Below are 26,209 nucleotides of genomic sequence, written 5' to 3'. Positions count from 1 at the left end.
AGATAAGGACAGGGAAAAAAATATCATCGGGCATCTTGCTGCTTATTTGGTTTCATTTCTAACGAAATGTTGAGCAATTGCTATATTAAAATCCTTCCCGATTCCGGATTTCGGTAAGCAGCGTAGCAGCCAACATTTCTTTTGGCGTGAGCCCTTTTGCCCTTACAGGCTCAATGGCTCAATATCATTAAGAATATCGATCAAAATTTCTTTCGACACACACAAAATTTTCTTAAATCTGAACAACCTTAAATAGAACATTCACGAGAACATATCGAAAAGGTATTAAGTAAGGTTTAAAAAGTTTCATAGGCTTAACTCACGCTTGATCGGTAAATTCCAAAGAATCTAACACACTACGACTTAACCGACGCTGTTTTGTAATATCTTTCGTTCTTTCACTATCACTACTGCTATCATAGCTCACATGATTTGAAAAATCAAAATTGATATCCTAAATATCAACTGCAATACAAAATATCTCCTCAAAGAGAACAGTTGTTGACACTTTCGATTTTGTTTTTGTTTGTTCTTATAACTTTGAAAGTTTGAAGTTTGTATTGACAAGCTTGTCTTGAGACTTTTCCCTTTTGTAAGAGATAATTGGGCCTATAATCGCGAAGCTTTTGGACATTCTCTTCTTAACATGCTCTCCTATCGTTTTCTTAGAGCTTCTCAGACCTATTGTTTCTTGGCCTTGATGACCCTTAAGCCTTATAAATTTTGAACATGAAAAAAGTGTTCTAGCCTTCAAGCACAAAATTCGTTACACGTGAATTCGTCCTAACTTAGCGTCTTTTCAGTTCAAGAGCATTGAGATTATTTTTATCCAATGAAAGGCCTCGATGTCTGCAACATTCCAGCACGGGAAATTTCCTCCAGATTTTTATGATCGCCGGGTTCTTCATAGTTTCCAGAACGCCACGAAAGCAAGTGCACGCAATCCGTATTGCACAATGAACTAAGATTTTGTGTAAGCTTGACGTAAAAAAGACGTATATTGATTAATTTATGCAAGTAAAAAATGTGTTTTACTTGCATTTGGATTGAAGGTTTAAAATTGCATTGTTTCTATACATATTTTTTTTTCAAACCCCAATTTTTAAAACATATTTCTTCTGGAGCTCACTCCACACGTCACAAAAATTTGGAGTTTGTTTGTATTTTTAATTCTCCTCTGCTGGTTGCCGAATAAAATCCAATTCAATAATCAAAAATTGCATTCAAACATACTCACCTTGCTTTCATTTTTTCACCATCATTGGGCTTTACCAATGCACGTTAAACGCACTGATAACAACAGCACTGCGGCGACAACAACTCGGCAACGGCCAAAGCCAAAAGTGTGAAATGTTGGTACAAGCGCGCGTAACACCCGTGGTGCATCATCGGTATTGGCCGTGAAGTGTGCAATTAGTTGATTTATACAATGGCCCGGGAGGCCTCCGGTGGCTTGTTATGGCTTTTTCGCAATGCATGGGCTGCCCTGAAGGCAGTGGAGCCGACTGGATAGCTAAAATTCGAACTTTGAAAGATAGGCACAAACATTGGTGTTGGGAAACCAGCAAATGGCGACCAGCCTGGTTCGGGAAGTGACGGACGGCGTGAAGTTGATTTGTTAGCACAAATTCCGGCCCGCGTCGCGCCTCGCCATCGTTGGTGACAGTTGGTGCGTACCGGGCAATTTTGGGACACTGCTGTGAGTGTGAGTCAGGGTTGGCTGGTCGTTTTGTGTTGGTTATGCGGTCCACAAACGCGACAGGTAAACAAGTATTTTAATTAATTTGATTTGGGATGGATTTATAATGAAAATTAACATTGTTCAGGTGCTAATTCGTACGAAATTGGTCGGTGCGACGAACCCATCGCCCAAATCGTGCCCCGCGAAGCCAATTTTTGGGCGATTGATTACTAGTTCAAAGGGGTAGAGTTGATAGTGTGAAAGGATTTTTTTGGTGCGTGTTAGGGACCAAAAAAGCAGCTCCGAAAGAGTGACTCTGGTTTGTTACAGGCAGCAGATCTGTTGTCCTTTTTATATTGATTCACTGTGCCTTTAACTATGTACTGCTCGTGAAACTACGACCAAACGCAAAACCATGGCAACACATTAAACAAAAAGCGATAATTGCATTGGTGCAAAAACGCATTTGCAGGAGAAGCATGGGAGAGTTGGAACGCGGGACAAAAATATCATGTTTAATGAAATAAACAACATAAAAATACAACCCAACTACAAAACATGCTCGAGCGAGCAAACAATCACACAATATTTCAAACCGACACATCCCACCATTACTTCCTCCCCAACATCACCACACACAGACACACACACTTGTTCGCAATGCGTTCCAATTAAATATGTATATTATAGTGACCATCCCGTCTGGTCGATCTATTGTTTGCCGACTTTTCGCGGATCCACTTTTCCCGTGCATCCTTGCAGCCCTTTTTTAATTGGTGCATAGAAGAGAGAGAGAGAAAGAGACCGAGAGTGCAAGTGACTACATGCGAAGGAAAGAGAATGTTTAATAATGCGTTGTTGCTGGTGCCATTGTTGTTCACCCGGTCGGTTGATAACAACTTCTGATTTACGAGCAGTTCACCAAACCCAAACCCTTCGGCAGGCAGGCAGGCAGGCAGGCCAGACCGACCGACAGACACAGTAAGAGAGTAGTGTTCGGTTCATTCTCGCTATCAGTGTATCAAATAATTGTGCAACATCCGGCAATGACAGGAACATGCCGGCACAGTCCCATCCCACTGTCGGGATACTCAATTCGATCGCAGTTGCAGTTTGCAATTGCAAGCGTAGAAAAAGGTGCATAAAACAGAGCGACAAAAAAAAAAGGATCAAAACAGACAACGGCGAAACGAAAAAAAAAGGCCGATGTTCCCTGCTGTTCCGTTTACTCCTCGTGCCCGGGAAACAAGGTCAATGTGCAGCAACGTGAAAAACCCAAACACACACACACACCAACAAAACAACAGCACGGAAAACGACAAGCTTGTCTGCAGCGATGTTTAATAACGCAGACCAACGTCACTGGGGTCGGTGGGTCTGTGACAAGTGCGTTCGATCCGGTGCAGTCACGCTGAATGCAAATACAAAACGGGGACGAATAAATCTTGTGGAAAAATTAAAATTTGTCACCAACTTCGGTGCGAGTACGGGCGCAGATTGGACGATGTAGGACGGGCGTAAAAAAAAGATAAAATCTTTGGCTCATGCTCCGTTTCTTTTTTTTTTTTTGTTTTTTGGCGTAACTAAATCAATCGTGCGTTCCCGAATTGGATGGCTGCTTACCGCTGATTTATAGGATATACACACCGGCAATCACCTGACGGATTGGATGGGCCAGACCGGGCTACTGCACAGGGAGCGCACGACTGATTGCATCGAACATTTATGTCCCGTACCTTGCGGTCGCAGTCGGTCCGTTTTTCAGGCTGAAGTTTATTTTTGGCAAGTAGATCAGTTAAGAGACGAATTTGCGAGCTGATTTCTATCGATTTTTATGACATACGCGTGAACCTCGTGCTGGGTGTTTTTGGGGGAAGGCTGAGAACTTCACTGCGTGTTTTCACGTACAGGTACAGGATCGAGTTATACCAGTTGGATGGGAAGATGCGAAGGTTCACCGAATGAGATCTGGGAAGATGATGCTTTATGATCGGTTGCTGCTATAATTGTAGTTTCGTGTGACTTGGCACCTGTCATCGTCACCGGTTGCGAAGAATACGGGCAGCTAACCGATTTGTCTAGAAGATCGGTGTCACGCATCGGTGTCTTTGTACGTGTGAAACGCACTTGTGATTTTCAATTGAAAGTCATTTATTAGCTAATGAACCAATTAAATGCTCCTACTGATGGTTTTGTGCGGAGTACCTTGATGGTACAGTCGAGAGAAGAGCCAGCACGTTAATTACTAGTATCAAATCCCATCTGGACTGTCACTTCTTGCGCAAGACTGACTGTTCAATTACGGACGATAAAAATTAAAGCAGCTTGAAATGGCTAACTACGTACTCAAGCTTGAAGCTTCAAAAAAGAAGATCACCATTTTTTTTCTCTTCCAAATAAGTGGATGTATGGTAACATTATATTATATTTTTTAGTTTGTTTTGATTAACACTGATTAATGCTTCATATATCATTTAATTGTTCATTTTTTCCATTTACTTTAGTAAGTTTTGATCTTTTCTATTTTCCAAATTTGTGTTCAACTTTACTCCAATGACTTGTCAAGTCTTTTATGATTGTCAAAATTTATTTTATTATATGGACAATTTAGCCTTCTACTTGGCTTAACGATCTTCTAAGTAACGCTTGCTATTGAATGGCTTCTTATTCTTCTATCTGGGCTTACGCTGATCATCGATAGGTTTACTGGACTTGCTGAAAAGACTTGCGCCCAAATGGATTTTGGTCCCTGGTCGTTGAATGAAATGACCCCGCTGTCGCCTCTGCCTTCGGAACACAGTTAAATAATTGAGATTTGAATTATAATTTAAGTAAATTGCTCAGCATAATAACTGGTTAAGACAATTAATAATGCTTATTTCACGTTTTGCTTCTAGTTAAAAGCTCTTGAAGCTTTGATTTTGTTCTTCTATTTCTCTTTTTAATAAATTTTTCAGAATAATGACGTTTTTCGCCTTTCTTTTCCATAAATTTCCATTTCAAATAATTGAAATAAGAATTTTATTTATTTATTTATTTTTTATGTTGGCTTTACGCCGTATTGTCAACACCGCTTGTGATGGCTACAAAAATTATGTTCATAACACATCATTTTTGCATTTTTTTATGATTTTATTTTTTTATTATATTTTATAAATTTATAATTTCTTCTTAATTCGTTTGGATTTCATTGTTTTGCTGCGTTTGCTATTTCCAGCATGCTTACTTCCTTATTTTTTATCTTTTCATTCTTCTTTTACTTGTTAAATTTATTTTTTTCGCTGTTTTTCTGTCTTTTTTACGTTTCTTTTTTTTTTGTTTTTTTTATCAATCATTATTTCTTATTCTATTGTTCACCTTTTGCCTTCTTCATTTATTCAATTTTTGAAAGTTTTTTGCAATTTATGGAAATTGTTGCATTTCGAGTTGATTAGTCACTTTTTAGAGTTATTTTAACTCTAGTCGCACCGGTGTTCTAAAAAAATATTCTTATTGAAATTTAAATTTTAAAACACATTAGACTTTTTTTGGAAAATCAGACAAAAATAGGTGGTAACAAAACATTAATTTAAGTTCTCATGCATCGGTCATAAAAAATAAAAATGTTTATTTTATTGATTCCTAAACAAACATTGTTGAAGCACGAACAAAACCGCTTCCTCATTCTCACTCCCCAAAACAAACAACATTTGAAAGATAATTTTTGGTTGTTTTGATTTTATTGATCAACTTCAATCATCATAATTGCATTTGATTTGATTTTACTCTCGTCAAAGGTACGCCCATCATAAAAACCGTTGCAACGCCAGTGCAACGAGTGTGCAGAGCAAACGATGCAGTTGGCGTAAAAAAAATAATTTCACACTGAAATCCAGGGAAGGCGTGAAGAAGGGAAATTTGCAAACCAATATACACAAAACAAAGTGAGAGGAAAAAAGAAAACGAGATAAAAATAACATAAATTGCACTCAACCGATGTTGCACGACAAACACCAAACGGCTGCGCTGAATTTATGTCAACCACACTCGGGTGCACGTTTGTTATGTTGCCCTGCAGCACTGACTAGCTTACTGCTGTCCGTTTTTATTTATTTAACATTTGTCAACAGTTCTGTACATAACTCATACGTTCGTATCCTCACAAACACACACACACATTACTCTCCAATATGCGTAAGGTGGTTAGGTTGGGTGCATCAATTGGTGTTGCCTGCCAGTGGTTAAATCCGAATCGGTCCGTTGTTCGAGTCGGGAGGAATGGTGAGGATGGCCGTAGAAATCGAAGGGATGTCCAACGGATAAAAGTCCTATTAAGAAGCCGTTTAATTTTAGAACGATTCTCAAAATATTGTGACCACCAGCTGGTTGTGTTTGTGCTGAACCATTAAGCCCAGCCTAACTGTCGCAAACTTCAAGCGTGCTGTTTGCAGTAATGCCTCGTCCGTTGCGAATAGAGGGTGCAATTGGATGCAACAAAAAAAAAAAAAACACTTTCGGGAAACTGCATAGAATAATGGAAAACAATGGAAAGGAGCAAGACAAAAACATAACAAGCGTTAACATGCAGCGAGAAGGACTGCTTTTTTGCACTTGCCACGCAGTGCAAAAAGTTTATAAACACTCCCCGGGGTGCAATCGAGTCTGGCCGGCATGTGTGAAGAATATTTTTATTATGAGCATTATGAGTTTTTGCTCTCCTACTGGGAAACGATGATGAGAGGAATAAAACGCACCACAAAAAAGCAGCAAACTACCGACATAGTAATATGTAAACGAAAGGTTGATAACAACACTTCCGACAGCAATAGAGCATTAGCGAAAGCTGCAACAAAAAAAAAAAAGATAATTTCATAAGACACATTAACCATAATCAACTGTGGTATAATTAAATACCTGTTCTCCTATTACACGCGCAAGAGTTATATTTAGCGTCGAATATCAAACAGACGATCGAGCTCGTGGAACTCTCGAAGCAGGCGGACATTAAAGCGAACCGACCGTTACGAACAACCCGGCACTAGTTGTGGTCACAGTTTAGGGTAGGTTAAATTCCCTCCTTAAAGGACCTCCGGCGCGCCTGTTTCGCTGTGGGCTCAGTTGTGCAGGGGGCCATTTAATGTACGAAAATAAAATACATACATACTGAATGCTGCTGCACACACAGCCAAGCAGGAACACATGAGGAGGTTTGTATTAAGAGGAGCGTCCATGTGCTGCCAGTAGAATGCCACCGAAAACCGAGACCAAGGAATATTGGAGGACAAAAAAATTGAATATGATATTCAGGCTGTATCAACTGAAATGCTCACACGTTAGGACTTTTTTTTTTGTGTTTTTCTGTGGCATTCTCTCACTCCAACGCACTCGAACCCGGGGATGTCGGTTTGTGTATCATCTTTCTTAATTCTGTTCGGCCTCAGCGGCACACGTGTTACCACGGATGGGCCTGGCGAGTAATATTATCATTTTCATCCCGTCTGGATGCAGGCCCGTACACTTGCAGCAGTTTTTTTTTTTTCGAGCCGACGAAAGGCACCCGTTGCTCTCGAAGGACAAATTAGTTGCTGGTATATTGCTTCCAAGGGGTGTTTTTTTTTTTTTCATCTCATCCTTTACCTTTTTCAACACTCGGCTTCAGCTCGTATCCTAGAAAATGGCTAGAAATTTGTGGTGCGATAGTGTAAGGGAGGTGTAAAAATTATTAAAATCGCCCCAGAATGTGTCTGTGCAAATGAACGTACTGGGAGCCACATGGGAATCGGGTGCGAAACAACTGCGCCTATGATTGTTTCTGCCTTTTTTTATTCTCTGTGCTGGATAATGGAATAGCTATGCGTAAACATTGCAGACGATAGAGATCGTTAACTGGCTGTATGCTCGATGTCTATTGCTTTATTTTTCATAATCGTATTGTAGCACATTGTAAAACATGTTACGAATTCCGAGACGGGGATCGAATAAAGGCGCATAATTTGTGGCAAAAATCAATAAAAATGGCAGTTTTGTCATAAGAGAAGACATGCCTTTACGCAATTGACTCACCACAGGTTGATACTATTTGAGCAGTAAGAGGTTTTAATAAACATTTAAGTACCCAAACAAATATTTAATGATTTTTTATTGAAATATTTGTTTCTGTTTCTCCAAAAACAGCTTTTTTTTTTGCTACAAAATATGCTTTTGAAAGCATTACACTTTTTCACGTTCAGACTTACGTTGGTTAAGACGACATCGGCGCTGGGTTTCAAACGACAGGACCGGGGTTCAAATCCCGTCCGGACCGTCCTTTCGTAGTGTGGACTGAACTATTCATTTACGTCCTTAAACCTTACTGTCTTTAAGCTCAGAAGATTATGTTTTAAACACTTGTCTGGAATCTGTTACCCATTAAACTTAAGAGGATAATACTCTTGCATGCTTCACTCATCTGAGGTGAAAGCGCAGCAACACATATTCAAAAGTTACAATTGTTCCAACACAAATTCCTTAAAGGAATAATGAATCTTCCTCCTTGGTTTAACCCAACGATTATCCATAAAAAGGCACTAATCCATAGGGTATTAAAGTATATTCAACCAATCCATTCGAGAAATAGAACAAAATGCATAAACGGCACAGAGAGAGAATCCTAAGTAAAATCCTTCTTGTTTAAAGATTGCAATCTAACGACTTGAGTCAAGAACTTGAGATAAGTTGATTTGAGACTTGAGCGAGAAATTTAGTAGTTTAGAGTAGATAAAGTCAGTATAATTTTTATATTCTTGTCCTTCTTTCCGTTTCCTTCTTTTAACTATCTTATTTTATGTAATAAGCTTATCTTTGATAGGGTTTTCTTCAGAATTTTTGCCCAACACTAATTTCTACGCTATTCTAAAAACTACATTCAAAATGCTAGAACAATCCTAAATTATCCTGTTGAGGATTCATCCGGCATCGATTAGAAATCATTATTGTAATTTACAATACACATTATAGCTAATAAATTTAGGCGACCCGGTGGTGAAGGCAACAGCAACGCCGGTCTTCAAACGGCAGGACCGGGGTTCAAATCCCATCCGGACCGTCCCCCCCATAATGAGGACTGACTATCCAAATACGTGGTATCGGCAGTCTAGTAAGCCATTTCGATAGCCGGCATGACCCAACAGGTCGTTAAGCTAAGAAGAAGAAGAAGCCAATAAATATAATGAAAGAATGAGATGAATGAATATTTCGAATAATTTATTATTCGAAATTTATTTGAGTATGACGGCGCTCCGCCTTATTGTCACATGCTTGAAATTATTTGATAATAAAAAAACTAGCAGAAATTCATTTTCACATTAAGCTACGAACAGGAAAGTGTTGGGCAATTATGATTTTATGAAGTTTTTTTGTCGGTTTTGGACATGGTGCCATACAAAATTTACAAAATTATTTTTCTCAAAAAAGTCGAGTTTATAACAGCTTAGTCTAAACCAGTTTGTCTATAAGATTCATCCAAAAATTTGATAGTAAATGTACCTTTTATGTTTTACTTTGAAAAAGCTTGCTTATTTACAACAAGTCGCTCAAAAGTGATAAAAATTAACGTAGGATTAATGTGTACAAGAATTTTGCTTTGAATAAACAGTGATTTAATATCGAAATTAAACGCTTTCAATTGTTTCAAATTGTGTAATTGTTTGCTGTTCCTACAGGCAATCTTCATCAATATCAGAATCATAAATTTATGTGCAAAAGCCAGAAACAGGCTTGTGGCAGCATGTTTCCTTCTTCACTGCGCTGTATCCCGAATCGAATCCGCCGGTGTTAGAGGCAGAATGTAGCAATAAAGTTCACTGTCGGCGGTTTCAGAAACCACATTTCACGGTTGCGGTATCGGACGATGTATGGAAGACTTAATTTCATTCCGAGTGCCTTGTCCCAGACGCGCGCTTTTCTGCCTCGAGGTGGCGAGATGTCTTCATCGCGCCTTGCTTTCCAGGCCTGGAGTTCTATGGCTCCCGTACATATGGCGCGCAACACACCGAGCCACACATGTGCTGTTGCTTCGGCAGAAAAAATATTTGCACACATCACATTGGAAGAGCATGGTCGAGATGGGAGGCAAAAAAAAAGTTCTAACACTACGGCTAGAAACAACAGTTAAAAACACAAAACAAGAAGCGTCTTTATAGAGGCATTCCCTGCCAAACACTGAATACGGAATGGCTACTCGCTGGCAGAAAGTAACAAATGGCAGAATGGGTGGTTCTTTTTCTTTAAATTTTTGTACTGAAAACAACGAAAATGGTTCTAACCATAAAATGGTACAGTAAAGCCAGTGAAGGAAAAGCCGACGCTCGTGCGATAAAACATTGACCAGGCTGAGTATAAAACATCCCAAGCGTGTGGTGGCGCACGCTTGGAAAGCAATGTACAATCGCACGAGGAAACCACAAATGGTGCCTGTTCTGGTAGAAGATAGAATTCTGTACCTCCCAGGCAGAACGACGCTGGTGTCGGTGGCTTTTGCCGGCCTAGTTTAAAGTGTGCTTCCCATCGATTGTGAGTGAAATGATTCGTGTTTTCGTTCGTTATTTGTGATGTGAGTTGGTTGAGAGGAAGATTTAAGTTCTTCCACAATCCGAACTAATATCTCTAGTCGCACGGTAGCAGATAATGCTTTGAATAATTTTATTATTTTGACTTGTGTTCATTGCTTAGAGCTCTTCGAATTATGAGCAAGAAATATATCATTATGGGTCAGTATTTAAGTACAGTAGGCTTCAATCCAAGTGGCCAATAATTTTGATGCTCTGAGATTCTCTGGAATTTTTTAATTAAGTCGAAGCATTTTACACGGCAATACTACTTTTGGAACGAGGTCACAGAACAAAGTTCACATATGCATGACAACTTTGGCCGTTCGAAACTTCAATTTGCAAATATCAATTCCTCACTTGCAATTAGAGGAGTTTTACTTTGGAATGATTCCTATGTTGACGAAATCTTCTCTCTGATTCGACAAGATCGACTTTTCGCATTCGTTGCGGAGATAGTTGGAAACTAACAATGAGGGTCCTGTTACGGAAAATAAAACAATGATCAGATCTCTGCAAATACGGGTAAAATATAACGCAATGGGCTCATTTGGTGTTCCGGTTAAGATTCCTAGGCTTGTAAGAATGACAATTAGGGCTTTCTTAGCTAACTTCAAGGACGTACGCCATGGAAAACAAAGTCATAGATATTGTTTGTTTGAGGCCCTCCTGTGTAGTTTTCTGGCAGGTGGCACAAAACTTCGGATTAAACATCAACAAGGCAAAAACCGTAATGACAATGTCACCATCATCGATCCTGGTAAAAAACAGTGATTTACGCTGCTGTACAAATGGTGATTGCTTTTTTTAAGTCGTCCAAAACTTCACCTATCGTCGATGTGTCCGCCAGAAGAAGCGAGATATCGAATTAACAGACAATGTAAGAAAGCCGTTGTTTCGGCATCCGAAATTAATTCCAAAATCCTAATTCTTATCAAACTAGGCTTCAGAATTGACTTTGTTAAACGTTCTACAGAAATTGAACAGAAGTATAGAATAAATCCTTCACACGTTTTGAAAGAACAACTCAAACAGACCGGCGCCGCTGTTGCCTATACCATTCTACTCCAGCTCTCAATATTTCATGTAAAAAATCTGCTAAACTAGTCGCTAGGTTTCTGTCCAGTTTTGCTCTTGGTTTAAATGATTGGAGGCTTTTTCGCTACGAATTGTTGATTTTATTTGCAACCGGAATTCATATTCGTGAGGTGATATTTGGCAACTACAAAATTGCCTAGACGTAATTACCGACAAGGCAATCAATGTTGTGAAATTAAACAGTTTTTGGAAATGCTCTTATTGAAAAAAAAAAAAATCATATGAATTCGATGGCCATACCGGTTTTTGAAATATATAGCTCACTTTCTTCTGATAGTTATTAAAATTTTGCATAAATATATTTATGTTTACTCAACGCTGAAAATGTATTCCCAACCTGCCTGCATCTCATGATCAGAACAGACTGATAAACAGGAAAGTACACTCATTGCATCGAGCCGCATATTCGTTGCACCATTTTGATCACACCCGTCCCGAAAGGCTTATTATTTGCATTTGCTCGTCACACGGTTCGCAAGCAAAAACCTTTGTACGATAAAAATATCAAATATCGAGCATCAGCAACGATTAAATCAAAACCAGCATGCTTTACCACGTCATCCCTGTAACGTTCCTTCAATGCAGTTAGATGCCGTTGTGTAATAAATACCTCCACAGTATCACGTTACCATCACAGTTGCGACAATGGACTCACACGAAATTTGCACGGAAGTTGTGGTAAAGTGTGCGGCACATTCTGTCAAAAGCAGTGTGTAAAAATAGTTTAAATAGTTTCGGGTTTGTTTGGTGTTGGTGATGGGAGTTTTGCTGCGGCTTAAATTATGCAAAAACGGATTGTAAGCCATGCAACCGTGCTCGAACGATATTTACATATTGTCATGCACTTCGCATACATTACGGGTCAAGACGAGTTGACGCCGGGGGCGACGGCGGACAGCTTAAACTGCTTGCAATAGGAAGGCAACGGGAGCAAGAGATCAAAAACTGCGGGAAAAAATGAAAGGCAAGGCATTAAGCCGTTACGGATATTTGCAACTTCGAGCTGTAATTCCTGTTTGAATAAACAGTTTAAAGTGAAAAAACCTTTTTTTGTTGCTTTCTTCACGGTCCATACACAGCAATTGAGCCCAACGCGTACACCTTCGATGACGTAGGTGTTACAAATCTTCGTGAGATTGTGTTTTGTCCGAATACATGTGCATCATCGTCAGGATGGGATGATTTCGATATGCTGCAATATGTTTGTTTGACATGCTTATTATCGTGCAGCTTCGCTAGCTGACAGGGCCGTGGCCGTACGTCAGACGTACACACAACTCTTGTGGAAGGAATTTCGAGCGAGTCAATTCATCAAAATCGAAATTATATCCTCCGGGAATCCGTCATCGTGATAGATCGGTAATAATATTTCCCTCCAATGCTAATATTTGTTGACGTGATCAATAAATTTCCATACCCATAAGCCGATGTACTCGTGCGGACACTTCCGAACTATCCTCGCAAGACGTGCTGCATGAAGACGAATCGTGTGCGAGTAAGGAACGAACCGCTGCCATGTGACACACCCCGACACAGAACACTCGACGGTGACAGCGAAATACCGTATCTCACACCTGATTGATAATAAAGCGAATAATATGCAAACCATCTCAGTCTACCACTGCCCCACCAACTCCATCGTCAGCTCGCAATGATATCGTTTTTCAATTTGATGAAATTGCTTTCACACCTTTTTTCCTCGACAACCATTCTGACAAACACCGGAATGCGTAGTTCTTGGTGAAGACTGGTGAGCAACGCTGGAGGTGCACACACGCATACACACACACACAGACACACACATCACAACATCATCATCGTCCAAGGCAATCAGTCAACGTCAGATGGAAAACGGAAAGTGAAAGGCAATGGCTAGACACGAGTTGATGTTTGAAATGATGGAAAAGAGCTGACAAAATACGTAAGTTCATTTTTGAGGATGTTTTGGAAAACAGTGGCTCTACTGGCATTCCAATCCGAATGCAAGAAGTAAACAGAGTTTATAGGACTCATTGTCAAAGCCAAGCGAAAAACTTTCCGACGGGAAAATTCGAAACAAACGGAGAGCAAATTTTTATTATAGTCACCCTTAAGCGTCGACGTCGAATGCGATAAACAGATGATTGTATTCGAATCAAACCTATCCTTAAACGCTAATTTGGACTAACCCAAATCAGCTCAAGAATTAGTTACTAATGTGTCAGTTTGGTTTAAAGACATACTTTTTGTGCTGAACATTGCTTCGTGGTGGACTCTTGAGGTTTTTGCCTCAGAATGATTCCTCCACACCACTGAATCAAAGCATTAAAACGTCTCTGAAATGCTTTTCATGACAAAACCACTTTAAATGTTTGCATTTTTCTATTGATTCGCACTTAAAACTGATTTTTATAGATGCAAACAATTTTTTTCCGTTGTACTTCACTGACGTAAAACTTGTGAGCGCGTTTGGCTCAGACAAAGCAGATATTTTACACTCCGTTTGACAAAGAACTGTCATTCACTTTCAAACATCTGATTTAGTCAAACGGATAGCCAAAGTCATAATGACAACTATACACAGTCACAGGCAAAGTGACAACTATATGCTGTTTGGAAAGACGTTTGTGTTTCAAAATCAGACCTTATGACTCAGGTTGATTAGTTAGTGACTTGAGGCCAAAATGTTACACATTCAATATGAGGTCCTTCACGTTTAGATTTAAAGTAGGCTTTTCTTATCGATTGACTTTCTGTCTGATTTTGTAAAAAAAAAAAAAAAAAAACATAAAAATTGCGCGATAAATGTTGTGTCAATAAGCTAGACCCAAAATTGATAGTATGTATATCTGTTGTAAAATCTACTTAAGGTTTACTTAAGACATACCAAAGCCGACCTACAATGTGACGGTATAATTACCTAATAAGGACAAAGTCCAATGTGAACTGTGTGTACCTCTGAGCTACGTTGTAAGATCAGAGGTACCTAGAGAGGGAAGAACTTCATATGGAGAATGTATCATAACAACAAGGGCTGAGGTTCATTGTATAGCCTAGACTTCAAAGTTAATACGCAGTTACTTTTTTCCAATAAAAGACAACGCCTCAGTTGATTCTGATGTAGACTCAATCGAATTTTGAATTCGTTATTTATTTATACATCTTCATGGCACCAATAATCAATTTGATGTAGTGTTTGTAGGACAATTAATCTTGTTCTCGCTAAGAAGCAAATTTTAAAGTATTTAAAACAGTATTCTGCTGGAAACTTCGTAGCTCCAAAACTGTAGACTGTAACACTTACGTATAAAATAATTTTTGGGTCAAGTCAGAGTCAGAAAACATCACAAAACTCCCGACTCCGATTCTCCCCTCAAGAGCACAAAATATAATTCTTTGCCTCTGTCAGGTGGCAGTGACCATCTGAACCTGTCCGACCCAAGCGTGTCAGCAAAAAATAATGGAAATCTTTTGTCAAAGGTAACCAGGCTGGTGCAGCGACTTCTAAAACGATTCCATCCATTCTGAAGAGATCTTTTGTGTTAAATATTGATCGTTACATGTCATGGGCGATAGTTTTTCTTCTTCCGAAAGTCCGCCACTAGGGGCGGAGGGAACATGTTTTATTTCTACATTTCATTTTAAAGCTACAGATGGATGGGCAATGGTTGCCAAGTGAACGGAGCTGCGGGTCAAACAGCTGTCGGGAAAAGAGCAATGGACTCTTTCGGAAATAATCTTCTCGCGAAGAACAATCATGGGGGGAAAGAAAGCCTCTAAAAAGACTTCTATTCTTAAGTGTAGGATGAATAACAATTAGGGCGACGGCTTCATTAGTGCAGGGTACAACTGGCATGGCTGGCAAATAAATGGAATCTCACTCATTGACACTGAACGGAGTGCCTTTTGGATGGTGTCAAACGGTCCGACTGGGAGTTAAAATATTGCTCTTTTGTCACATTTTGACAACACTCGCTTGTTTTAATGTGGAGTAACAGCGACGAAAGAGTTAAAGGCGTGCGATCGTGTATCGAACGTAAACGAGGATCAGTGATCGTGAATTAGGAATAAAAAGCACCTTTTTATAGCTGTGGGGTTGTTGCTACAAATAAAATGTCTAACAAAAGGCTTAAAAATGCAGATTTTGTGACGATTGTTGTATGCTGTCGATGCATCATGACAAGATTCGTTGAAAAAAATTAAACTAAAACAACTCTCAATAACAGCAGTCAACTGTTCGTTTGGCCACTTTCGCTCGGTGGGAGGTCGATTGGTGTTTTTATTTTATTGGCGCTCCGTTGTTTTTTTTTTTCACTCGTCACCATAAGCCGCCGTCCACCAGCGTTCTTTATGGTGGTCCGTTTAGCTCGATGAAAAGAGTGAATGTTACTAAGCAGCGAAACAGTAGCACAAACACACATATGCCGTTCCTGACCGAAATTGGCATCGTTAGAGTGTGCAGCGGTGCGTACCGTGTGCCCTAAGCTGATCATAATCAGTCTGGCGAGTAATAGGCGCTACACTGGGACGAAATCTTACGACCAGCGCGCATCAAACCGTGCTCGAAAGGTGTTGAGATGATGGGCGCAAGTGCATTGGCAGAGAAGAACGCGTGATGTGAGCAGGGGCATCAACGAATGGTCACCCTCAGGGGACTTCCAGGTTGTTTTTTTTTTTCGCGTGATGAATCTGCTGAAGCATCAGAGCGAGAAAATTCCCGACTGACTGGATTGCCGTCCAGCACAGTTTTGGAGTCATTAAGACGGGCACATTATTCTGGTCCGTCTCGTCAGCTCGTGCCCGATGAGGTTATGGGTGATTCCAAGTGTGAGGCTTGTGTTCGTGCGATCAAGGTGATGCTAAACACAGGAAATAGCATTCGAAAACAATGCATTTCTCCGGCTGAAAGAACAATAGCATTTTAAGTTCTAAATTTAAGCATAATTAGCTAATAAAAACAGATGGGAACACATGCCATGAGCATGATCACGATTTTTTGGGAAAGAATTTGTGTGATACATAATGTGGTAAATTCCTTGCACAAAACCACAGACATCCTGCTTGTCTTCCCAAAAAAAAAGGTAAATTGGGAATAACAACAAAGAGCAAATTATTTATAAATAATAATCATTGGAACAAAAATGAATCTGAATAAGACAACAAGCTGAAAAACAGGATCAATAAATTTATTTGCAAACAACTTGGGTATCAAAAAACAAATACATTAGCAGCTGGAGGAATGTAGGAGCAAAAGTCAACAATTAAAACGCAATAAATTGGTGAAAATAGAAACCCAAAAACATATTAATGAAGCTATCAAAATATTATACGCAAGATCAAGGAAATCCCAGCAATTTTTGACACTTTCGTATGGTTTTTTGATGTGTGCCTAAATATTTAGATAGGGGTTTTAGTGCGTGACAAATGTTTTTATTCCTGTCAAACAGTGGTTTTACTCATTCTTATAGGTTCTTGGTTTATTCTACTGATTAATGATTTCGTTTTGGTATACTAGAACTGAGAGTGAATTTCTCTTAGATTATATGCACTCTGAGGAACTCTTTAAACCTGTAAATAAAACATGTTTGTATATACAAATATTTCCCGGTTTGAATCTATCTTCACCACGCGGCAAATCTTGGAGAAGATGGCTGAACAACATTTCTTTATAGATTTCAAGGCCGCATATGTTAGTATAGCCAGGGTAAAACTCAACGATCAGGCCAAACTGCTCAGGCATGTTAGAACGACCATAACGAACGGCACATGCCAGGTGAAGATGAACGGAAAACTCTCAGGGTCCTTTGCTACCACCAAAGGTCTGCGTCAGGGAGATGGGCTCACCTGTCTCTATTTCAACTTGGGGCTAGAGAAGGCCATCCGTGACTTGGAGGTGGAGACTTCGGGAACCATCTTCTATAAGTCAACCGAGATCCTGGCATACGCTAATGATATAGACATCATTGGACATCAAAGGATCGAACAGGCGGCAGAAAACCTCAGGTTGCAGGTTAACGTGGCAAAGATCAAATTAATGGTGGCTCCATCAGCGGCCCTACCAAGAAATCCAAACCTACGTGGGAGTGATTTACGGATAGGTGATAGGTAAAACATTTCCTATCTCGGATCAAAAGTCAGCGCCGAAAACAACATAGAGACGGAGTTGAGCGCTAGGATGCTGGCGGCCAGCCGGTCATTCTACAGCCTGAGGAAACATCTCACCTCTAAAAACCTGTCACGACGGTCGAAGCTGGGACTGTATCGTACCTTTGTAGTCCCAGTACTCACATACACCTCTGATACATGGACCCTGTCCAAAACAGACGAAGCCCTCTTAGACGCGTTCGAGAGGAAGATGCTCAGAAGGATCGTTTGCCCCATATGTATGGAAGGACAATGGAGGAGCCGGTACAACGACAGGCTGTACAAACTGCACGACGAGCTCACCGTCGTGCAACGAATTAGGCTCACCAGGCTCCGATGGGCTGGCCATGTTATACGCATGGCACCGGACGACCCAACTCAGAAAGCCCTTTTAGGCCGTCCTTATATACAGAGGCATGGTAGGCCAAGATTGAGGTGGGAAGAAGGCGTGGAATCATCCCGACCATCAAGGCCGGGATAGCGGATTGGCGGACGACGGCGCGGGTCCGTGAGCGGTTCCGGACTCTGCTGCGGCAGGCCAAGACCACAAAGCGGTTGTAGCGCCTGATAATTAAGTAAGCAAGAAAAGAAGTAAATAAAGCTATTAATTTTCACTTAGATTTACTAAAACTGCATGGCATAAAACATCAAATTTATTCAGCATTTTTTTGATTCGATTCAATATCAGTGTTCAATTGAAATAATGTTACAAATAATTCTAGAAATACATCCATTTTATTTAAATTTATTTATGTATCATCAACCATGTATCTTAAGCAATATTATGTGAATGTAATTTATTTACTTACCCTGGTTTGTATGCTAAAACAAGTTAAAAATACAGCTTTACAGAGTTCCTCAGAGTAAGCATACATTTTTTTCGATAAATTCCCTCTATCATCTAGCAAAACAAAACGAAATCAAAAATCAGTAGTTGAATCCAAAAATATACAAAAATATGGGAGCAAGCTTCAAAGAACCCCGGAACGACAACAAAAATACATGGGCAAGGGTAAAAACAAAACTCTGAATACCCTGGAAGAACAAAGGATATAGAAAAACAATACCAAAATGGAGAAGACTGTTTAATAACTTATCTACTATCAACTCAAGGATTAAAATTCTTCACCAGACCAGAAAACATTCAAACGCCGTACAAATCTGCGTAGGTCGAAAAGATAATGGACACGATACAAATATAAGCATATTGACGGATCAATGCTCATCATCACCATCTTTTGCCACCGTAATATAGAACCTTTGATGTTTGAAGCATGTTTTGAGCTAAAATGTGACGCATCTGGCCCGCCCTTCAAGACCCTGTGCCAGTGAGCCGGTGCTGTTACCTGCGTGAAGCAAAACCATTTTACTATAAATAGTATTCGGTGAAGCGTTTCCGACCGATCGAAAATTGAAATTGATTTAATTTTGTCCCTTCCTTGCGAAGGGCTGAAATCGGGCAGGTGGCAGGGGAGCGGGAGAGCGAGGTAGACACGGATGTAGTCTTTCCGCAACATTGACCATCCGGTGCCGAGAGCGACTCAAGTATGCTTGCCCGCTTCGTTGACGCTGATCGGATTATGAAGTAATCATCGCATCGCGTAATGCTATTTGCCCAAAAGCATCGATTCCCCGGCCCAGCCACGGGTAGGTAGCTCCTGGCATGTTTTTTTTGCCTCATCGCCATCCATTACCACCCGGGTGCAAGTGCTCGTGCAGCTGTTCTGAAAAAATAAAATCGCAAATCGAAACCACTCTCCGAAGGCGAGCGAATCCGGTGAGTGATGGGCCGAGTTTTGAGTTCTGATGGTCGTCGAGTTCGATTGTTGTTCGAAAAGCAGTAATCCTATCGAATCGCGCCAGGGTGGTAAAGATGGGGTGCATATTTTCCACTCGAAGCGAACCAATCGACGGGGTGCCCTGTCGGTGAGGATAGTAAGTTCGATTGCAACACGTTTAAGGCGATCGAGCCAATTTGTGCTAAATTTTGTGAGCTCATTAGAGAGGTTTAGGAATAGAGAAAGTCCTTAAGAGTGAGGCTAAATGAGGAAATTTCGATAAAAATGGTGCTGCTGCAGCACAGTCACAGTAGCTACCGTAAGCAAGAAAATGATTCAACACATGTTTTTTCAGACAGGAAAAAAAAAGATAATTTCCATCGTTACTTTTTGGAACTCGTTTTGCGGTACCGGTTGGCGGTGTAATAATGATAAATAAATTATAAAACAAATGACGAAAGTAATAACAGCGTAATTAATTCAATTAAATTAAACGATGCCAACCATCCAGTCAGCCCGCATAAAAGCCGCCCGATGCCTTCATAGACAAACTCACGCACAAAGCACCACAATGTTGATCACTTGCCAGGATGTATGACAGTGTACGTAGTTGGGATTGATAGTTTAAAACAAGGTTGATACAATGCACGAGACCACACAAGAAACGTGCCATGGGATGAGGGTTAAAATCGATTCGAGAAAAATCTTCCGGGAGTGGATGAAATGGATCATCCCTCTCTCTCAATCTCTCTCACTCTCTCTCTCTCTCTCTCTGTCTCAATTACCCCGTAGGGATCGGGGATAAACGGTTGGAAGGTGTGTAAATCATTCATTTAAAACATATTATGCTATCAGCGAAACAATTAAGCTGCAACACTGTAGCCGGCGTGCTGGGATAACCGGCCGGCTAATGTTTGCTAACGTGTGAAATAAATTGTAATTTGTGTGCTGGAAGTTTTGACGCTACTCATTAGGATCATACGTTCCATCAAAAGGTGAATACACTGGAGAACAATGTAGCTCGGTTAAATGTGTTGCGATATTAGCTTGATGAATTAAATGAGTTAAGTGATGTGCGTGGGAAGATTGGGAAGGATTTTGAAGGATTAAGATACCAAGCGTTGGAGAGCAATTTAATAAAGTTGGAGAGTTAATTGATGTTATGGTAACAACATTCAATGGTCTCAAAAAATCACCTGTGTTAAGCGCCAGAATGCTAAAGCTTGAATAAGTTTGTTCATCTTTTTTGGAATTTGAAATTCGTAGACATTTGAAGCTGTTTCAGGTATCATATGATAGTTGGGCAGCCAAATTTGTTTAGACCAGCAGGCTTGATTATTTTAGCTGGATAATAAGATGTTTTGATATGAATAATTCGATGCTGCCAAGGTCAGAAGTCTTCTCAAATTAAATATTAATTTTCAATGCATCCCAATCAGTTGGAGCGAACTTTTTCCTTATATGTTCATATTAGGCAACTGTTTGTTAAGTTGTAGATAGCCATTTAAACATACCTGTGAGACTTATAAATTTCCGAAGAGTGCTATAGTTCGAATTCTGTTCGAGGATTTTGTATTCCTTGCATTGATAATGATGATGATCAATACCTTTAAGGAATATCCAAAAATAAAGTACATGCGAGTTAGAAACAATGGATCCAACTTGGAGGATCTTTCCTCTGTTTATGAAAAGTAGGTCGTTCCTTGTTTATGAACCATTTTTAAATGTCAAAGTAAAGTGATAATAGCGACGAGTCCCACGACGAAGTTCTTAGTGCCATCAAACTACAGAAATGTAACAAGTCAGCTGGCAGCGATAGCATGATGACCGAACCACTAAAGGCAAGTTTTGAGGGGCTGGCCATCATCATGTTCTGGGTCGATTGCTAGGACTTGGGACCAGTACGAACTACCGAACAAGTGGAAACTGGGTATCATACACCCAGTGTACAAAAATGGCGACAGGGTGAACCATGCCGGGCCTTCAGAAAGCTGCCTATCCTGTCGCAATCCGGCGGTGTTAGAGTCGTATACTCAATTGAAAAGCGATTCCGCTAAGACAATATACCTGTTTTATATTTGACTGTGATAGAGCCCTATTTTGAAGCAGAGTATCAGTTGACGGTGACGATCTTGAGGTAGATATAAGAGTTTTCCTACGATTGCTGAACTATGCAGGACGACGCCAATGCCATCGCCATTTTCAAAAGGCGGATGCTAAAGACTATGCAATGCAGCACAGTAAGTCGTTGGTTGGATGTTGGCCTGTTCTTTTAAAGAGCACGTCGTCGTCACATGGCCCGGTCAACAATAGATTCCAAGGAAACTCGATCCCTGGCTGCAGCTTCCCCTCCTTGTAGGCATCCGATCTCCGACAGGTCACCCTTTACCTGATTTCGTTGTGCTCCCCGACGCCTCGTGCCGAACTGGGGGTCGCTGACGAATACCTTCTAGGCGAGGGATGAGTCCAGCATCCTCATAACATGCCCCAGCCGTCGTATCCTGCCGGTCTTTGCTACCGTCAGGATGTCCGGTTCTCCGTATAGCTCAGCAAGCACATGATTCATCCTCATCCATCACACTCCATGCTCGAACACACCACACAAAATGGTCCGGAGGATGCGACGCTCAAACACGCCAAGAGCGTTTGCCTCTTCCGCTCGGATGGTCCAAGACTCGTGGCCATTTAGGACCACCGGGCGAATCAGTGTGCGATATATCTCACATTTTATGTGCATCTTCTGTATCTCAGCAGACGGTGAAGGCTGTACTAGGCACGATTCCCCTGAACAATGCGTCTCCGGATTTCGCTGCTGATATCGTTATCCGAAGTTACGACAGTCCCAAGACAGCAAAACTCCTCTACTACCTCGAGGTTGTCGCCGTCGACTAACACGCTGCTTCCCTCTCGGGCTCTAGCGGCCTTAAACCAAGTGTCCTAAAAACGAAATGGAGTCCTGGCTATATCACCTAGATGTGCACAACTTAGAGCAGGTCAAAAAGAAGGAGAAGAAGATCTGTGAGAAGAAATCAATGGCTTATTTCTCTTCAGATTTGATTTCTCTTGCGTTCTCTTGCTGGCATTCGGATTCTATCGGCATACATATTTTGGCCATTTAAGATTCACAAACCAAACTTCATTTTTTTTTGTTAGTTTTTAAAGTTTAGGCTTGAAATCTGACAATCATGAACGCATGTCACACCAAATTAAAATCTTGTCACAATGAGTGGGGAAAACGAAATTGGTTTGGTACCAGTGAGCATTTCTTTCCTATATTAAAATGAATAAGAATTAACATTTTGTATAAAAAACTTCATGAATATACCTACAATTATATAATGTATGGTGCAAATGAGACTTTTAGTTTCGTTTCTTTTCTTGAATGATTAATTGTAAACGTCAAAAATTTGATCGTTCCCTTCGTCTTAGAAGATACAAACACTTTAATAAACAACGATTCAAATTCAGCTATCTCCTGTTTGAAAGAAGAGCTATACTTCCTCTGCTTTGTCGTTCCAGCAAGAACAATTTTTCATGATCTTACACTTGTCATGTACACTTGTATGAGTCGGCTATTTGACAGCAGCTCGGCAACACAAAACAGCCAAGAGCTTGTTGAAGTCCGTTTACTTTTGGCAAAGCTGTTTCATTTGCCAGTTCCTGCCATGCCTTTGAAGGGAAGATGCACCACACTGTTGCCGTTTGTTCCATTCATGCGATTAACATTACTTTCCGGTCTGCTCCTGGGAGGACCTTGAGACCAACCGATTCCCAGCCCTAGCACGGGAAACCAACAAATGACGAGCACGGGAAACTGCAAATGACAGCGTCCGATCCGCCCTCGCACAAGTGCGATAAAAAGTGCTGTGGGGGCTGAGCTGTCATTGTCGTTTCCGGTATCTTGGTGGAACTTGTCGACTGCCTTCGGGGTTTTCCCAGGACAAGCCGGTAGTTAAGGGCATGGCCCGCCCTGACTCGCCGTGAGCTTTTGTGTGCCTGACGCGATGCAATGATTTATTACGCTTAATGGATGTCAAAGTGCACCGAAGGACTTCTCGTGTCTTCACACACGCATACACACACATGAGTGCCGGAAGCTGGAGGAGATCGATTGCAGCCCGGACCGATATCGATGGGATAATTTAATCAACGAAGACACGTTGCTCAACCGCAGGCAGCGACGTGACCGCCGGTGCGAATGTGCACCCTTCAGGAGCGTTTGACGTTCGCTTTGTGTCAGAGGTCGAGCACGATAATTTGTAACGGTTCGATGGGGCCGGCGAAGATGAGTGTAACGCCAACCACCAGCAACACATTGCATTAGTCCGAAACCGGAATCCTGGTCCAGGATTACACCAACATCTCCCCCACTCCGCCCAGAGGCCACGACGTTCAACCTTGGTGAGATGGTGCCGTCCCCGCGGAATCACACTAATCCTAATCCCTTGCGAAGATTGTTTCGAACGACGGGTTCATCTTTCGCGCCGGCCATTATAATTAATCGGTTGAGGTTGACTTTCAATGGTGGTTTCGGTTGGCAGTTGACGGTGCGATGCACGCAGCAGAGCTGGTAGAGCAATCGCACCGGTTTTCTCAGCCAAACCGGGTGACCTCAAGCGCTCCGAAAGTCACCAAAAGATAGGATCGCCTCGAAAGTGGGGACGCCGGGAAGAATGCGGCCTGGACGAACTTCATAATCTTCTCGGCACGCCAGAATGCACAAAGTTGATATCATGGCAGTGATACTGCTAATAATATTCAATTTTAGCCAATTAAGTATAATCTTGTTTAATTGGGCACCGCTTTCGAGTTGAGCTAGTGGCTAGTGGCTGGGCCGGTTACTTGACACCGCTCCAGAATTAGCCCAGCCCGGGCAGGATGACGAGGATGCTGCTGATGCTGCTGACGATAGTGACGATGGAGTTGATGATGTTGATGACTGTTTACTCAAACGTCTTAGTCATTTTGTTTCAAAGTGTGGTTTTGCTGTTCCGTTTCTTTTTGTTCTGCCTTCTTGTCACCCGGTTTTAAGTTGACAGCTTGTCTTATCACAGAACCGGTAGATGACACTCGTTTATCGTTGAATTCAACTTGGAACATCTTTTCGTCTGAAGAATGGTGGTTTTTTGTTTCCGTTTTTTCTTAGCTGCACCCCTCCTTCGCCTTCAGCCTTCCGCAAAGCAATCGTTTCGTTCTGGAGAATAATGGAGTAATATTTGGCGTTTAATTCGAGTGAAAACAAAACGATCGTTGCCGGTGACAGATTACGATCTTTGCACATTTTTTAAACGACCAGAACCGCCACTTTTGGTAGCTTCTTTTCTTATAAAATTACAATGATAATCGAGGAGCATAATAGATTTAAGGCATACTCGAAACGGACCAGTAGTTTTCATTAAAACTGATAAGCTACTTAATTTTTTGAGGGATAAGCATGAAACTACATAATACGTTTATCGTTGTCATCAATTGCAACAATTTTTATTATTTATTTTAAGTATGAGGGCTTGCGCCGTATTATCAACCCCGCATGTGTATATAAATTAGATTTACGGGGCACATCTTCCCTGTTTTTTGACTTATCCCTGATATTCTTAGTTGGAACATTATAAGGATGGTTTAGATGTTTTTTGATTAACAAATTATGTTTTGATACATAAATCTAAGACATCATATTTTAAAAACTTTTTTTCTCTAACGGATTAAACAAACAGTAAAATGTGTGTGTCAGAAACAAATATCTTTAACCTGAAATTTCACTGTCATTTGAAAGCCTTCGATCTATGATTTTTATTGAGTTCAATTAGTGCTCCAGTAAGAAATTAAAAATCACCATAAACGGTCAGAGAAATACCGAAAGATTGAATAAAACTATCATCGTCAATAGCCATTTGGCTATTGATCGTTGTTGTAGTCTCACCGAGAAGTCATTGAGTCCTTCGGCAAATCCTAAAATCTTTCTTTGCTATAAACAACGAAATAGTAAGTAGCGTGGCCTTAGTCGAAAATATTGAAAGGAATCAAGTGAAACATTTTTATGATGAAATGTATTCTGAATCTCAAAAACTTTTCGACGGCGAGGCTTATAAGCCTTCATTTTGCTTCGCTAGCCTTTTTTGCAACAAGAAATTGGTTGAAGCATTTCAAATTTAAGCATGAAAACCTAGTTTGATGTCGATTCTGTAACGTGAAGACTGTAAAGTGTGGCGTTATCTTGGTGGACAGAATCACGATATGGATCGAAATACATTAGATAGTATGGCGAGTCCTGCCAAGTCTGAGGAATACAACACACGACAGCCAACAGACCTGGACCGCAACAACACATCCACAACCGAGAATATCCGAGATATAAGGCGGCAATACGGTGACGTGCCGTTTTACTTGATAATAAATAAAAATGAAACATAAATAAAAAAACACACAAAATTAAACAAATGTGCAACAATCTAAACAACAGTCTAAATGCGAATAGAAGTTGCTGTCGATGTAATTTTTGCGTTCGATTCGAAGGTTCGGATTTATAACTCACTTTAATCAAATCTTTTTTGCTAGTATTAGTGCCTTACTTACTATGCTAAACATAGAGATCGGGAACACTTGTGCCTGTTCAGCAAAACTTTCTTCCTTACTAAACATATCCTTACGTATCAATTTCGTTTTAATAAAAGGAACTTGTATGAAACTCACTTTACAGGAATAAATCTCTCTTTGATGGATATTTACACTTTCTCTACAGCTATTAAACATCGATAAAAGATCAATTGCAGCTTCATTTCTTCGCAAAACAGTTGACCGGTAATTGATAATTCCTCACCATTACGCTTAACCTTGATGATACGCTGTATTGAATATTAAATTTCAATGAAACAAAGCAGTGACAGCAATGAACATGAATTTTATTGCCAATTTCATTTCATTCCAACCATATGGCCAACACAATTTGTATCTGATTTGTTACTGCA

At 40.5% G+C, this 26,209-nt stretch overlaps 2 protein-coding genes across 3 annotated transcripts in view; one reads left to right on the top strand and one right to left on the bottom strand.

Moving 5' to 3' along the window:
• LOC126556493 (nephrin-like) overlaps positions 1–26,209 on the top strand; it is a 317,497-nt gene that overhangs the window by 24,319 nt on the left and 266,969 nt on the right. The gene's annotated exons all lie outside the window — the stretch shown is intronic.
• LOC126556339 (integumentary mucin C.1-like) overlaps positions 1–26,209 on the bottom strand; it is a 521,191-nt gene that overhangs the window by 398,287 nt on the left and 96,695 nt on the right. Inside the window, exon 1 of one of the 2 annotated variants that reach the window (XM_050211596.1) lies at positions 17,580–17,589. The exons of the other annotated variant lie outside the window; for it this stretch is intronic. The gene's annotated coding sequence lies outside the window, so the exon portion shown is untranslated. Of the gene's footprint in view, positions 1–17,579; positions 17,590–26,209 lie in introns of those variants that run through there. 2 annotated transcript variants of the gene reach the window in all.

Source organism: Anopheles maculipalpis, chromosome 2RL, assembly GCF_943734695.1.
Source record: "Anopheles maculipalpis chromosome 2RL, idAnoMacuDA_375_x, whole genome shotgun sequence".
Classification (NCBI taxonomy): domain Eukaryota; kingdom Metazoa; phylum Arthropoda; class Insecta; order Diptera; family Culicidae; genus Anopheles; species Anopheles maculipalpis.
This window is presented reverse-complemented; position numbering and strand designations above follow the sequence as displayed.